Source organism: Lissotriton helveticus, chromosome 3_1 (genome assembly GCF_964261635.1).
Source record: "Lissotriton helveticus chromosome 3_1, aLisHel1.1, whole genome shotgun sequence".
In the NCBI taxonomy this organism is placed as follows: domain Eukaryota; kingdom Metazoa; phylum Chordata; class Amphibia; order Caudata; family Salamandridae; genus Lissotriton; species Lissotriton helveticus.
In genome coordinates, this window is record NC_136061.1 from 825,838,062 (window position 1) to 825,855,648 (window position 17,587).

A 17,587-nucleotide genomic window follows, 5' to 3' on the forward strand; every position below is an offset into this window, starting at 1 on the left:
TAAGCCATACCAGCCTTGCAGGCTTGCTAAAACTATGTCCAAATTCTACTTTGGAATTAAAAGTATTTTCAAAGTCCAAATCTACCGTTTATTACATAAGAGTCACCCCTAAAGCTCTCCTAGGTGCCCCAAGGGTAGAGTGCCTTGTTATAAAAAGCTGGGACACTAACACATTTGCTTTATATGCGCCGGTTGGGAAAAACAGCCAAATTCGTTTTTCCCCATTGTAGTGCTGCTAGCCACATAGGCTAACATAGGAAGGCTTTATTGACAGTGGTGGCTGATCCCAGAAAGCAGTAGTGGGGCAGGACGTAGGTTTAAAAATAAAAAAATAAGATCACTTACCTGCTGGCTGGCCGGCCGCCGCCTCTCCTCCGTCCTCTCTCTCGTTTTCCTGGCTTCTGTGCAAGCATAAACCACCCAAGATATCCTAAGCCAATCACAATGCTGCATTGTGATTGGCCTGAGCACCATGGTTAAGCGCTCAGACAGGGAATGGGAGCCTGGGCATGTGATAACATGCAAAGTGCGCATGACTGTTTGGCTGGCCCAAGACGGCTAAACAGTCATGAGTACTTAGAGAGTACCACCACTCTTCTATCCTGCATAGCCCAGCCCCACCCCAAAAATCTGTCTCAGCATGGTAAAATAAAAGGATAATAAATTTGTATTATCATCATTTAATTTGAAAATTTTTGCAGTGCTGAAAAGCAGTGGGGCGACGCTCCTCCACCTTAGCGGAAGAACCGCCCCTGTTTATTAATCTTAGTAAAGTTTAACTTTTGTTTGGAACTAGCTAGCAATATCATTTTCACATATCATAATAATGGTTAAATAAATCAACAACTTGCAACCGTCGGATTTATTATAACTAGTACATAAAAGGGGTTTTCCAACATATTGTCCTGAAGTAACCTAAAGTAGCCCTGTATCAGCATCCAATTGGTCAGCCTTTCTCAGCCTGAGCAAAGCTGCCATCTGAGTAGGTGTAATGAGGCCTAAGGCTGCAACAATACAGCCATTTTGTGGGAGGAGATCTGCTTCCCGGAGAAGTCAGGGAGAAGAAGGGGCCTGGGCAGATCAGCTGGATTTCAAAAGCAGGAGAACAGTTGTCACAATACCCAGGCCATCCCCCACTTCCTTGATCCCCAGCCACACGGGAGCCCCCTTGATTAAATTAGGAGAGGAGCTGGAAGCGGAGTGTAGTCTAATATTAGCAATACCTCTGGGTTGGGTTACGCTGACACACACTCCCAGAAGAGAATTTCCCCATTTTGATTTTTGTCACAACAATGCATTCTGGGTCATAAATATGGCACACATCGCAGGAAGTGGTCATAGCAGAGGGTGGCAACTTTACCCCTATTAGTTCGGGTGTACCTCTCTTGGAAGCCAAGAATAAATATGGGAGATCTGCAAGAGCCTCTCAGATCACTGCCTGGAATATCTAAAGAAGAAGGACTGCCCTGCTGGACCTTTGGACTGCACCACAGGAGGCTTTTCCTCAGAAGGACTGCACCTGCTGCACTCTTAAGGCTCCTCAAAGAAAGAACTGTGACTGATTCAAAGAAAAGGAGTGAACTCCCTGAGCAGCAACAGGTAGAAAAGAGAAGGAAGAAGTCACTTGCAGTAGGAAAGAGAGTATTTCTCCAGCTGAAAAGCTACAACTGGATTTTTTCTGGACTACCCAGGTGCAGCCGCGGCCCGTGCAGGTAAGAGCGGTGGGGCAGTGGGGCCTGGTAGGGTGGGGAAACGAGTCCCAGACCCCAAGAGTCAATTCAGAGCTTCTGAACCCTTGGCTAGTGTTGCTGGACACTTTTTAACCCAATAGAAACCAAAAAGAAAGAAGTTCTGAAAGTTTGGAAACTTTCTATTAAGAGTCAAAACATCATTTTTGACTTGAAAATAGGCCTGAGCATGCTGGTTTGTCCCACTGACACTGTTGATGCCAAGTATAAAGACTTCCAGGGCTCACCGAGGCATCGCGCTGCAGCAGGTCACCGTCATCAAAGCGATCTCTTGATCCGAACAACCAGAGGGCTCCACATCGAGAGAAAAGGTCCAAGAAAAAGACCAAGGGCCTGATTACGACTTTGGCAATGTGGCAGCAGCCTACCATGCCAGCACCTCGCTGCCACACAGCCAAAGCTGTCCGTTGACCGCCAGCCAGATTAAGATTTTTCTCCGGATCTGGCAGGCGTTGTTTGGCAGTCCGGGGCGGTGAGCCTTAGAAAGGCACGGCAATGGGAATGCCAAAGCACGTTGCTGCACAGACCAAAATACACAGGGCCTCATTTATGAGGCCGTGCGTCACTTTTACGCCGCCGGGGCATCACTTTTTGTGACGCACCAGTGGCGTAAAAAATGTGCCTTGTTGCACCATATTTACAAAGTGACGCATCTAGGTAGATGCGTCACTTTGTAAACCCGTCACTACTTTATACCTGCACCAGGTATAATGTATGCAGGGGGGCGTTCTGATGCAAGAAAGGGTCATAGAAGTGACGCAGTGAAATCTATAAGATTTCACTGCGCCACTTCTAGGATACAAATGCGTCAATTTCTTATGCCTGCTTCACAGCAGGCGTAAGACTGACGCAGGCCCTTTCACATGGGGCTTGCCCCATGTGAAAGGACACATTGCTGAAGTTGCGTCACTTTTGTAACACACTCCGGCAATGCGTCACTTTTGCACCATACAGATACGTCAGGAATACTGACGTATCTGTAAATCCTTGCGCAATGATGCGTCATACTGTAAATATGACGCATCATTGGTGTCGCAAGGAGGGCGCAATGAAAAGTGACGCATCGCTATTTTCATGCAGCGATGCGTCACTTTTCATAAATGAGGCCCACAATTTTCTGCATTTCATTCCTTGCAGGAACATGGGGGTGCATACAGACAGTAGGGCACACTGTAGTGTAGTTCCTATCATCCCAATAGGCTCTGCGCATTGGAATAATACCTACAATAGTAAAGGCCTAGATCAGACGTTAACTAGGTCTACTACTGTCGATATTAGACTTAAAGTTTTGGGTTTGCCAGCTTAGCTCAGAGTTCACTAGAAACTTTCTCGAATGTTCAGGTAGGACTTAACTTCCCTGATTAGACAAGAAGGGATTTAGTTTCTGACAACCATAGAACATGACAACTTTGCTCTCCCCTAATCAAGAGTATATCTCGAGAGTCGTGTGAACAAAAGGCAATTTATTTTACTCAGTCAGTACGTGCATTCTTAGTCTCATCAGATTGTAGAGAAAAGGAAGAGACGGGCGTGTTCAATAAAAAGGTGTTATTTATTGATCAGTCTCTTTTCTCATACAAGAGAAATGGATCGATATTATTGCAATACTTATAGTTAAGTAAAGTGCATACATTAAAAGCAATAGTATAAAATAATACTGTAAAAACATTGATATGGTTTCTAAGCCATATGATGTTTAAAATGAATAAAATATATTACATACACATATACATTTGACTAAACGTACTCAACTGGTGTTTCTAAATACGCCTACCCCGTGTACCTGACCTAAGCCTGATGCGTGGGCGGGAATAGAAAGTTACAGTTTAAGTTAAGTTTGTTTTTGCCAAGTGACTAACTTAAGAATTCTCTGTGAGGGGTTATTCAGTTCTGTACCTGGAAGTTAGGATGAATGAGGGATGATATCTCTCTCTCTGGTCTCGATATTCCTGGCTGCCTGCGAGGGCTACCCGGAAGAGCCGGTGCTGGGTCTCTCGGCAGGAGAAAGCAGCGCGTCTCGTTCTCAGCGCGTCAGGAAGGCGGGGCTGTTGCCAGCGGGGTCTGCTCTGCTCTGGGCTTCGGCAAGTATGGCTGCTCCGTCTCGTCACCACCGCGTGTGTTTGCATAGGGCAAGATCGGTAATATTTATACCTTTAAGGTGCCGAGATTGACGTAAGGATGGACATAGATACGTCAATAAAGATGTCATACGACCAGGTCGTTAGCACATTCTTTTGCTGAAGTTCTCTGTGAAATCAAAACAATGGCCGCACGGATTTTCCAGGTTGTCATAGGTTTGATTTGTTATGAGAACTCCGTATGCCTTATCTGGGGCTGGAGGAATATCGCTTGTCTAATTAGATCGCAAGCGTTATGACCTAATCAGATAACACGTTCCTGTGCCGTAGTGTGACTGCGTCAGATAACGGTATCTGCATCATGGGGGTTTTCTGCCTCATGGGCTGATTGCTAGTTAACTTGTTAGTTTGTTTAACCAGAATAGGGTCAGGAATAGGGGGATCGATTCAGAACCTATAGGAATACATGACACCCACTCCACGCTAACTATGGACATATTTACTAATCTAGGCATAGTATAACATAGTACAACATACTATAGAGTAGTGTGTATACCTTACCACCCCAAAATACATAAATGCATTTTGAAACTTTCAAATATACGGAAAAATTGCAGTCATATGTATTGTATGCACTTAAGCTGTAGAATAATGCCAAAGTAATTACGCATTTTCATACATTAATGCTATTTGGTATATGAGAAATTACACATGAAATGGCTCTTAATACAGAAAAAAGGTTCGAGACCATTCCATCACATAATAAAATATTTACGAACATACCAGCGGGCAGCTAATGTCTATAAAGTATCGAAAAATAGAAATCTTAGTTCTCTAGGAATAGTTTCTTACTTTAAGCAGAAGATAAGTGTCCCGAAAAATTGTAAAAAATATTTTGGGGCTCCTGAAAAATTGCTATCCGTGAACTGGAGTGAAAATAGTTCATCTGACTTTGTTTTTAAAGTTGAAGGCCGAATTCAGAGAACGCCGTGTGCGAGTTTGCTCAAAAGTCTCTATTTCTGCTCTGGTGAGAACATCATATCATTTAGGCTTTCGAAAAAACTGTCAACAGCTTCATGGGAAAGTTCCACTAACTCGGAAATAGGTGTAACCATGCATTCGTGCGCATGATTGTCTCCATTGACATTCTGATTTGCATTGCTGACAGAAGGTCGTACCTGATCGATGCTGCTTTCATCTTGAACTTCACTACCCATCAATCGTAGTGGTGAAGCTTCCACGAATGCCGTCATCGGGATTGGTAGCCTTTGAGGGCAGCACAAAGCATGAACCTTTATTGGGCTCAACAATGTTTCTGCATCCATTGGCGCATCCGATTGTAGCGTCAGACAGGTGTCTAACACGCTTTCTTCTCCGCATAGCAGACACCTTAATACAGGTAAAACACATCTTTGCCACATTGGTCGAAATGATAGAAACCAAGTCATGTTCAGGTCTATAAGCCGGGAGAGTCCCAGGATTTTTGATATCCGGTCCCGGTATCCAATGGCTAGGATTGTTTCTTCCATTGTCGCGAGAGTTTGGTCTGTGACATGGGTTGCCATAACGAAAAATAAGGACTAAGAATAGGATTCCTGCAGTTAGTCCCAGGATCAGGGGAAGTCCGCCAAAAATCGAATGGACGAAATCTGGAAAAATACCCAGTATGGCTTTGAATGGTGTTAATGCCATTGAAAATACTGTCTTAAATACCTTTGAGACCCCAGTGGTATCAGAAATATTTAAGATTTCATTAAGGATTTCCGCGAAATGTATGGGGGAATTAGTCGATAACAACGAATGTATCTCTGCAGTCGTCCTTGCGACTTGTAGATCATACGTTTCTTTTGATGACGTGAGCCTTGTAGGCGTCAGAAGAAGCACTGTTTTCATTCTGCTTAAAGTATCTATTTGAATAGAAGTAATTTTCAAATTGGGCCATGCCCTTGCCTCCCTGTCTGGAAAGGAGCTGGGGAACAATGAGCGTCCACAGCACTTGACCTTCGCAGTCGTAGTTACGAGATAAGGAGTCCCGGGCATAAGACTACAGCATCTGCGGTCTACAATTAGAATGTAACTCCCATTATAGAGTCTTTGAAAGAATGGTTCTATTTCTGTTGCAGGTGCGCCTTGCTGGTGACATGAAAGGTTGTATGAATTCCCTTCGCAGGCTCCATGCAAACTAATTCCGTTACACAGAAGCGTGCCGCTTAGTGACATCGCACAATTATTGCCACTAAGAAACACTTTCTGTCCTTTATTACTGACACATGCATGTGAATAGGGCAGGTTCCATGTTGTTTTAATGTACCCCTTTCCCAATTTCTCGTACATGCCAGCCTGTATATATTTTTGGCAGTATTGAAACCTGAAGGTTGAGTTTGGAATATTAATTATCCCATGTATTATCCATTCACTGACAGGTCGTTCTGACATTGTCACTGGTAATCTCTCAAGTTTCTCAATGCTCAGGATTGTATAATCAGCACCCTTCTGGGCCATACTGATTTGTCTATCAGTAAGGTTAAAGATTTCGAATAGTGACGTTGTGTTGATTAAACGCCAAGGCACATAGCCTGAACGCAGATTTTGTAACGTCCAGCCAAGCTGTACAATAGAACGCAATTGAGACTGACCGTGTTGTAACAACAGTAAGTCTTGTGATAATATGTCGATTGCTGAAGACACAATGCTGTCCAAAGAAAAAATTCTGGAGGACAGAGTCATTAACCCATTGTCCACTACAGAAAGTGATTTTTCCAAATTAATACGGTCAATTTCCCTTATTCTCTCTGCTGTTTCAATTTGAGTAACCTTCCAGGCCTCATTGTATGCTGCATATACAGAGGCTGCTATGAAACGCTTTTGACGCTGTTTGCGTGGTCCCATAATGAAATCACGCAAGTCAGCACCATCAGTAAGTAAAGTTAGGTGTTGCTTAATTTCTGCCAGTGTGGAAGTTTGTAGCCATTGAAGGCATAATTTGCCCACACTGTAGGTTGTTATTATCCCTGGGTGATGTCTTTGGGGATATCTAGGGTCTGGCCTGGTCATTTTGAACCCCTGTGTTTTGTTCAGGAATCTGTCTTGACAGTTATTAGTATCTGTGGGCCAGATCAACCACTGTTTCCAATTTGGATGTGTTCTGTTTTGGTTTAATACATGGTTTACGTCTATCTCTTCATCTATATCAGAGCTATTGCTAAACATTGTTGGCTTTGGAATAGACAGTTTATTTAAGTCTTTGATTTTGGCTAAGCCAAGACAGGTGGTTTGTTGGACAGTGTCATTTAAAAATATAATTTGTTCTGGGATCATGCAGGCTCTAAACAGTGATTCTATACCCTGTACTTGCCATTCTTTTGTACCCCAAACACTTTTCAATTCAACATTTTTGTCCCAATAATCAAAACCAAAGGTATTCATTTTTTCAAAGAATGAATCTGAATATATCAATTTTGTGTTGGTTATCATGGTCTTGGTCCCTGTCTTGTTTGACAATTTGAAATAAAATGTTTCAGCATTACTTGTGTTAAAACCTGAAAAGTATGAATATTTGTCATAGAAGGTTCTTGAGCTTCCTTTCGGAGGAGTTGCACAATGTTCCCATTGATTATAAGTTAAAACATTTCTAGGCTGTGCAGATCTATGTAGAAAATGGTTACCATAGTGGTTATAACAGTACATACTATCATAATTTGTAGAACCCTGCAAATAATCATGTTTGGTAAATTTAGCAGACATTACTAAGTCAGACATCATATTATTAATGCTTTCGAAGTCCCAATCATCAGCAAATGAGTTTGGTTTTACAAAGTCACTCAAGGAGATCTTAATTTGGTGTGGATATTTCAGGATTTCGACCGGACCATAAATTTCATAGTCAGTGTTGTCCCAGGCTACCCCACCCGGTATCGGATTGGCTGTGAAGTTGACTGAAGAAAGTTCTCTTTTCTCGACGTGTGAAGATGTGTGGGGTTTGAGGATTAAGTTGATTTTCTGACTTGCTGTGTCCATTTTAGCATATTTTCCCTCAATGAAGCGTCCCAAAGTTAATACCATGATGAGCCAAAGTATGAGGATAAATGCACCAAAACCCACCCAAAATTCGATCCATGGAGAAATTAGGTATGTTTCTTTTAGTTGTTTCAAAAGTTCTTTAGCTTTATCTTTAAAGGTTTTTGATGATGGCTGTGTCTTTGATTCACTGAAGCCTTCAGAGGAATCATCGAAGTTTATGAAGTAGCCGGATGCAGTTCTGTCAATTGTTCCAATTGCTTCAGTATTACCGTTTCTTGCATTTTCACTAGGTACTTCATTATAGATTGGTGTGTCTCTGCTAAATGTTTTTATTTGGGTTTTCAGAGGTCTGAGTTCTATTGCATTGTTGCATAGTCCTTGTTGTTCTTCTGTAGGCGTTTCGAATGTGATGAGCCTCGTCGATAGGACCTCTGTACTGGTAGCAAACCTTGGTGTTCTGCTACTTATTGGGAGTCCACTTGGCCTACTGTTTGTTATCGGCCACATGATTGTGGTTTTACCAGGTCGATGGATACAACTCGGTTCTCCTTTTTACCAGCAAGCGGCGGTAGTACAACTGATCTTGTCCCGTTGACAGACAAGACAGGAACTGCTTTTCTGTAAGAAGGCCCAAATTCCTTCTTTACCGCGATCTTTTCCCTAACTAGATCCCCGACTTTTGGAATCCAGACAGGTCTTGCTGGGACAGGTGGTGGTTCTTCAGTGGTTGTTGGCTGTTGTTTCAACTTTATGTTGCTCAGGTCTTTTCTTGTTTTGTTTAAGTCCTGTAAAATAGCCAAACGGTCTTTGATATCAAAGCTTTTTTCTTTCACCACTGAAGTCTGACTATCAATGTCAGAGATCAACATCCTAGTTCCAAATAATAATTCGTACGCACTGAATTCCTTCAGAGAATTTCTTGGCAAGTTATTTAGACTACGTTGGACACTTATTAGATGTTTGACCCACCCAGCTCCCGAACCTAATATCCTTTCCGTTATAGATTGCTTTATGCCTTGGTTTTTTCTTTACACCATCCCGTATCCCTCAGGAAGGAAGTGAGAAGATTCCCGCTGTGCTATGCTCATTTGGCCATGTTTCCCCTCAGGCTGGAGGGCTAGAGTGAAAACGATGGTCAAACGTAGCATGCTCTTAGCGTATATGCCATTTAGACTCGCTAATCTTTGTATAACAGTCCAGACGTCAGCCGAGTGCTGGTGATCTACATTATAAGTGGAAACTAGCCTGTATATGTTAATCGCAAGCCTTGCTTTTTACTGTTGATTTTTTCTGGAGTAAAACGACGAGGTATGAAACTGGTTCTCTCCCCACTGCGATCTCTGTTGCAGTTTGGGCAGTTTTTCACAAACATGGTGTGATGCAGGCTCATGCCTGGCCACCAGTACCGTGATTGTAATTCTTCCAGAGAATCTTTTAGTTTGAGGTGTCTGAGACCCTCGCCCATATGTGCGTCTGCGATTAACAAGTTTCTCCTGTCCATGTTTGGAATCACTCTATCCCCCACTCCAGGGATTCGAGCAAAAGGGACGGAGTTTGCATCGATTATGTATGTATAATTGAGTGGATAGTTGATCGGTAACGCTGAGCAGTCGCCTTTTGATGACGTTTTCACCGCCAGCACCGTTTCACCGTCAATGTATTTTAATGTACGCTTTTTTCGAACTACGGGAGCCGATTTAGTGGCTGCCGCTGTCTCAGCCAATGAATTCCCTGCAACGTGAACGCCATCACGCTGATGACTCAGTGAGTGTGTCACGTGAGTCTTTGGTAGTTCTTTCTGTAAAAGAGCTACTTGTTCCCATAGCAGTTTCTGCTTTATTGGTGCATCTGTGTCATCTTTGTAACCGTTTTGAATCCATGTCTGCAAATCCTTGTTATATGATTTGACGCAGTAATATGAATCTGACACTATAAGTGTCGGGAATTCGCGATCCGCGTTATCTAGCGCCATTTTCAATGCCATTATTTCAGTTTGTTGTTCTGAATTAGTTTCTACTGAGTGTGTTTTTGTTAATAGAGGTTTTAGTTTACCGACGCGCCACACTTCTTTTGTAATCCCACATGTGGGATTGTATGCTTGTTCTCCCCAAACGGAGGGTTGAGCATGTCCGTCTGTATAAATTACACAGGCGTAATGTCGTAAAGGCAGAATGTCGATTGGCAGAGGATATGTTTCTTCATATTCTAAACTTTCAATTTCTTCTAGTTCTGGATCAAAGTAATAGTATACTTTGTCCGTTGTGATTGAATTCACCCATTGTATCCACTTTGGATTCAATGGTGTTGTAGGCAAATTACATGGTGTTGTTAATGCCTCAAATGCTGGTTCTGCTGTTCTGACTATGATATGTCTACCATCAGCTTGATCTTTTTCTCTAGCTATTGCGGTTTGAACTGCATGAACAATTTTTTCTTTATTGCTGAATTTCTGTTCAGCTTCTGTGTACAAGTGTGATTTGAATGCAATTGGTACCTTTTCTCCCTCATTAGAGGTCAGGTATGTGAATCCGCATCTTCCTGGGATGACTCGAATCACAAGATTGCGTGTGTTATCACGTGTTTCTAATTTTGTTTTAAATAGCATGTCTGTTTGTAAGGATCTCAAAATTTCTGTGTGTATTTGAGTCCAATTGGTTCTTTTGAAATCTGGTTTAATTAGATCATAAAGGGGTTTGACCCTTTCTGCGTAATTTGCAATGTATGTTCTTCCGAAATTTAGGAAGCCTAGAATTGACTGTAGGTTTTTTAGTGTTCTAGGTGCTTGGATTACGGCACATTTCTCTAGGAAATTGTCAGCCAGGCTTTTGCCTTCACTTGATAATTCATATCCTAAGAACAGGACTTTCAGATGGGCAATTCTGGATTTTTTAAAGTTGAATTTGTAACCCTCTGCTGCGAACCCAAGTATTATGGTGTTCACTCTCTTCAAGTGAGTATCCAAGTCATCATCTGTTAAGTATATGTCGTCGACATAAGATAATGCTTCATCATCATATATTTGTAGTAATTCTGTTACTCTCGCTGAGAATACCCCCGGGCTGTTCTTGTACCCCTGGGCTAACCGACAGAATTGTTTTTGAGTGCCATTTATTGAGAACGCAGACAAATATCTGCTCTCTGGTGCTATGTTTTGACAAAAGAATCCATTAGAGATGTCTAAGGTTGTTTTGTATTTTTTGCGCACTATGTTATTCATTAGTGCAGCACTATGTGAGTTTTGCACTGCAAAAGTTTTGCAACATGTGTTAAGGTGTCGGTAATCCAAAACTAGACGGTATGAATTGTCTGGTTTGGAGACCGGAAACAAAGGGTTGTTCATTTATGAGGTGCAAGTTTCAATCACCCCCTGGTATTCTAGCTGATCTAGTATTTCTTTTACCTGTTTTTTAGCTTCTTGCTTAATTGGGTACTGCCTTTGTGCAGCAGGTTGTGATTTTAACTGGATTTTGTGAGGAGGAGAGTCCTCATCCCATCCTACATGATTTTTATATAAAGCAGGAGCTAGAGCCACTGCCCACTTTCTAGCAAGTGTGTTTTTTTTATGAATTGGGATATGATTTGAGAAGGCAGGCATAATTATTTCTTCGCCATGAGGGCACTCCCTGACAAACTCTGGTGGCCAGTCTTTTTCAGCTAGAAGGATGTCATAGCCCTTGGAGAGATTATCCCAAAATAGTCCCCTTATTTTTCTAGTCTTATCCCCCTCTATACGCAATGTTATTTCGTATATTTTGTGAGGTTTGCTAACTCTGGTGTCTGCAGTTTCCACTTGAAGATATTCATTCGTGTCCACTGTCTCCAGATGATTCATAAGGACTTTGCGAGCTATGCTCACTTCTGCTGTGCTGTCTAGCATTGTCTGAGCCCATTCTCCGTTTTTCAGTTGTGTCCTCAGAATTCTCGGCATTGTTAACTATTTTAATGCTGGCTACCTTCTTTTTTGGAAATTGTAATTTCTTTTTTAGCTGAGCAGGTTCCTTGTCTTTGGACTTGGCGTGCTCTTCTCTTTGTTCTGATCGTCCTCTTCTTTCTGATTTCTGCGAGGAAGTCTGAAAAGATTGAGAGGGACGTGTATCAATGTCTTGATATCTATCAGGCTTTTTTATATTATCCCTATTTCTAAGGTTATATCTTTTCCCAGAGGGGTCACTCTGAGGTGACCTGTGTCTTTGGTTCGGAGATTTCTCCCTTCGCCTAGGAGACCTTCCCCTGGACTGGAATTTCTTTTCTTTAGGATTGGATTGTTTGTTTCCATCCCAGTTCTTTTTTGGTGTATTATTATCAAAAAATATTTTTTCAGGACTTTCAGTCAGTTGCGGTTTTACTGGTATTCCACCTAAACTATCTCTACCTAGTTCCTCATAGGATTTTTCTATGATTCTGGCAATTTCAGCTGGTTGGTCTGCTATATCTGTCTCTTTTAACCTCTGGCGGATCGCCACGTTTGCTGCTTCACCCTTTATGTTGGCTAACAATATAGCAGAGACCTGCTTGAAGTCTTTTAGTAATTTCATACCAAGAGTTAAAGCGGGTTCTGGACCGTATTCGTCTTGAATTTGTTTTAGCACATCTGGTATTACCGAAATGGATGGAACACCGTGTGTTTTTGTGTAGATGGAAGCAAAGACTGTACCCCAAGTGTCACAGTCCTCTATGTGGGGTGCGATTCCCATTGGAAGACAGATAGTCAGAATCCTGTGTTTTTCTAACGGGGTGGTGTCAGGAAACACCGCCTCTATTTGGGTGATTTTTTGTGCCAACCACAATGGTATTTGTTCCCGTTTAGCCGGTACTTTACCTAGGCAGGATTGGATGTTCTGTGGTGTAATTTTATTTGTGTTCCCCTGGTGAGGGGTCAGCTGTGGAAGTTTAATTGCTGGCTGAATTGTTGAAGTCCGCATCACATACTGGACTAATTGTCTATGAATTTTTATTAATTGTTTTAGCTGTATTAAAAGCTCTGCTGCAGACATCCCGTCGATGTCTGGATGTGGTGTGTATCCGGCTAGGACCGGCCACGTTGCTCCTGGTCTACCTAAAGGACCGAGCCTGGTGATGTGATTGTTATGTTTTAGGGCGCCATCAAATAAGAGCAAATGCTCTTGAAATTTGAGTGGTACTTCCACCTCCTCGAAAGGAGTGTACGTTTCAGGAGGTTCCTCTATTTTGTAATAGTGGAAGTACTTTGTTACAGGATTTGCTGCTGGAAAGTTTATCCATGAATAGTATACCTCTGTCTGCCGATATTCGTGTGCCTCAATTACGAATATGACTGTACCACCTCTAGGTGTCAGTCCATTTTCTATAAGTTTTAAAGTTATAGATTTCCTTTTGATGACTGGGATGAGTATTATATCCCGGTCTGCGTCTTGCAGTGCAGTATCAGCTGCTGCTATTTCAGCTGCTAATCTAACTGCCTCTCTTTCTCCTTCACTGTCTGACATTGTACTGTCCAGAAGGTTATTTTGTTTGTTTGCAGATCAGGTTTCTTATGGAAACAAAGATTAGATGTACAATATTTTGGAACGGTGTATCCTTCAACGTTGATTAAACCAAGAACCATACATAGGAGTTCCCTCCTGCGAGGTCTGGCGGATATAACCTTTCACCCACTCCAGACGTCTTTGGAGTATTATGGGAAAAGGGGTCTGAGTGAGAAAGCACGACTGAGTTACTCTAAATGTCTTACGTTAGTTTTATCGCCCTTTCCAAACACGTTGGGCGCCATGTAGTGTAGTTCCTATCATCCCAATAGGCTCTGCGCATTGGAATAATACCTACAATAGTAAAGGCCTAGATCAGACGTTAACTAGGTCTACTACTGTCGATATTAGACTTAAAGTTTTGGGTTTGCCAGCTTAGCTCAGAGTTCACTAGAAACTTTCTCGAATGTTCAGGTAGGACTTAACTTCCCTGATTAGACAAGAAGGGATTTAGTTTCTGACAACCATAGAACATGACAACTTTGCTCTCCCCTAATCAAGAGTATATCTCGAGAGTCGTGTGAACAAAAGGCAATTTATTTTACTCAGTCAGTACGTGCATTCTTAGTCTCATCAGATTGTAGAGAAAAGGATGAGACGGGCGTGTTCAATAAAAAGGTGTTATTTATTGATCAGTCTCTTTTCTCATACAAGAGAAATGGATCGATATTATTGCAATACTTATAGTTAAGTAAAGTGCATACATTAAAAGCAATAGTATAAAATAATACTGTAAAAACATTGATATGGTTTCTAAGCCATATGATGTTTAAAATGAATAAAATATATTACATACACATATACATTTGACTAAACGTACTCAACTGGTGTTTCTAAATACGCCTACCCCGTGTACCTGACCTAAGCCTGATGCGTGGGCGGGAATAGAAAGTTACAGTTTAAGTTAAGTTTGTTTTTGCCAAGTGACTAACTTAAGAATTCTCTGTGAGGGGTTATTCAGTTCTGTACCTGGAAGTTAGGATGAATGAGGGATGGTATCTCTCTCTCTGGTCTCGATATTCCAGGCTGCCTGCGAGGGCTACCCGGAAGAGCCGGTGCTGGGTCTCTCGGCAGGAGAAAGCAGCGCGTCTCGTTCTCAGCGCGTCAGGAAGGCGGGGCTGTTGCCAGCGGGGTCTGCTCTGCTCTGGGCTTCGGCAAGTATTGCTGCTCCGTCTCGTCACCACCGCGTGTGTTTGCATAGGGCAAGATCGGTAATATTTATACCTTTAAGGTGCCGAGATTGACGTAAGGATGGACATAGATACGTCAATAAAGATGTCATACGACCAGGTCGTTAGCACATTCTTTTGCTGAAGTTCTCTGTGAAATCAAAACAATGGCCGCACGGATTTTCCAGGTTGTCATAGGTTTGATTTGTTATGAGAACTCCGTATGCCTTATCTGGGGCTGGAGGAATATCGCTTGTCTAATTAGATCGCAAGCGTTATGACCTAATCAGATAACACGTTCCTGTGCCGTAGTGTGACTGCGTCAGAAAACGGTATCTGCATCATGGGGGTTTTCTGCCTCATGGGCTGATTGCTAGTTAACTTGTTAGTTTGTTTAACCAGAATAGGGTCAGGAATAGGGGGATCGATTCAGAACCTATAGGAATACATGACAACACAATGTTCCACCCTGTATGCAACCCTGTGCACAAAGGCACCACGGGGCCCTGTAGGGCCAACCTAGTTTTGTTACTGCCAGCTTTTTATGGCAGGCTCACCGCCATGAAAAGGAGGGAAGTGAGGAAATTCATAATATGCTTGGCCGAGCAGCAACTGCACCACCAACATATTATTGCCTCTGACTGCTGTGCCACCCCCAAAGGATCAAGGATCCTGGCTGTAGCAGAGGTTCTGTGGTGTTCCCACTACCATAGTCATAATGCGAAGGGTAGACCACCAGTCTGGCTGTCCAGGCACCGCCACCCGAGGTTCAGCAGTCCCATGGACCACCAATCTTGTAATTAGACCCTAAGTCTGAAGATAAAACTTTGACCAGGAGCTAGTGCTCAAACTATCCAACATGCTTTCCATCGCGGCCACACTAAAACTTTGACTTTGTCCCTGTCCAGCACAACCAGATAGCCACAAGAGGTGTTTTAAGCTTTTTTGCGCTAGAATGCATATTTCTATTTGTTAAAATGTAAAAATGTGTAGCTCCTGTTCCATAAATTGGCTTTTTATCCTTTTGGTGTCATTTTAAAGAAAACATTATTTTCCATTTATATAAATTGGTGTTATTTTTTTATTGCATTGTGTCATTTGCTTATTTACTGTTTTGGTGATATTAAATGCTTTATACACCTGTTTTCTAAGTTAAATCTGACAGTTTGTTTGACAAGTTACCAAGATTTGAGCAAGGGATCATTTATTAGGACTAGACTGGACATTATTAGTGATTGTGAAGGTGCATACCTTCACCTACTAATAATTCACTTTCCTACAGCCCTGCTATCTTTATCAATGAAATCAGATTACTGGCAAACCAATCACTGACTGACTGAACATATATTAATTGTGGTATGAGAAAATAGGTTCTTGTCTCTCATTCTCCTACATGACACCCAAAATATGGAATGACCTCAGACAGCTCATTAGAGGGCCCTCCTCACTGCCTTAGTTCCGCAAGAAGCTGAAGATTTTTTGTCCAGAGCACCTTCACTTAAAGAAGGTACTTTATTGATATCTTTAGGTGAACTGCCGTAGTACCACCTCTCTGATAACTTGCAATGCCTTGTCTGTGCTGGTCTATTTGCAGTAGCTGCCCTCATGTCCTTTACCAATGTGCAATCGCTGATACTGACACAAACGTTAGAATAAACTGAGCGATTTTTCTTTTTAATAATGGTTAATTTTTGACTAATCAGTGCTTAAACAAGTATTGTGTTTTGCATTGCCTTGTATTAGAAAGAGGAATGTCAGTCATCACTGTTAGGAAGAAAGCCAAGTAGTCAGGTACACGAATTGCACCTTTTAATGTAGTTACACACACAATACAGCTTGCACTCTAATTACGTAAATTAACTTGTGGTGGGCCAGCTGCCGTAGCACCATTGTGGTGGCTGCAGCAGCTTGCCAAATTTGAAGTAGTTCACTGTCATGGAGGACATTTTCCGAAAAAAGACTCCCATACACATGGTAGGAGCAGCCTCAGGAGTAAAATTATCCATGGGCGTAAACGGCTGACACGCCGTTACGTACGTGATTTTAGCAGGTATACCTTGTTGGAACAGAAAAGTTCCTCTGTCTAGCTGTGGAAGAGTGTGTCACTGCTCCTCGTTTCCTGCAGCAAGTTCTGTAGGTATTTGACATTTGACTTCTGCACACAACAATCTTTTCTGAGCTGATGGATTTCTGTGACTTGGAATGGAACTTGCAATGGGGCTTAGGGAGGCACACAATGTGCACCTTTTTGCTGAAGGGTAATTTGTTATTCTTCTGTTTTGTATTTCTTTTGCAAGCAGAGAAAATATTTTCTTTACATACTCTTTTTCTTTCCAAAATGACAATTGCCCCTCCTTTGTCCCATCTTCTACAGATTTTAGAGCCTGATTACCAGTGTGGCAGATGGTTTATTATTAAGCGTTCTTATATAGCGCTCGATTACCCGTAGGCATCTCGGCGCTTGCCTTGGGAACCCGTCCTGGTTTTTCCCTGTGAGATACCTGAACTGGGTATCCCCAAGGTGAAAGCCAGGCATCCCGCCACGGGGGGCATAGTGGAGATTAAGCAAGCTAATGCCCAGAGCTGCAGAGTGTGAACCTGTGACTCGAGTAGGCACCGAAACGAGAATTATCAAGTCCGTAGATATTTGGGCTCAAGACCCTGCCGTGTCGGGAATTGAACCCTGGTCCCGGGTCTGAACTCTGCTTCAGGGTTTGCCACCTCTAACCAGTGAGCCACACTTCTCCACTCCAGCAAACACGGCGGATATCCCATCTTCCAAATTACAATTCCATGATATCCTATGGAACTTGTATTTTGACGGACAGGATATCTGTCAGTTTCTGATAGAGCATTCTATCACCAAACTCGTAATCAGGTCCTCAGTCTTAGGAGGGCCTCTGTTTCTTCCTTAAGAAGATCATGTTTGACATATTTGTTTTTGCGTTCAAGTTTATCTACTCTCTGTAGAACAGATTATTCAAAGACTAATAGTTCCACTGGCATATTTCTTGGAATTGGGTAAAAGGTTGATGTTTTCTTCGGGCCAGAGGGGTATAGTGTTGAGG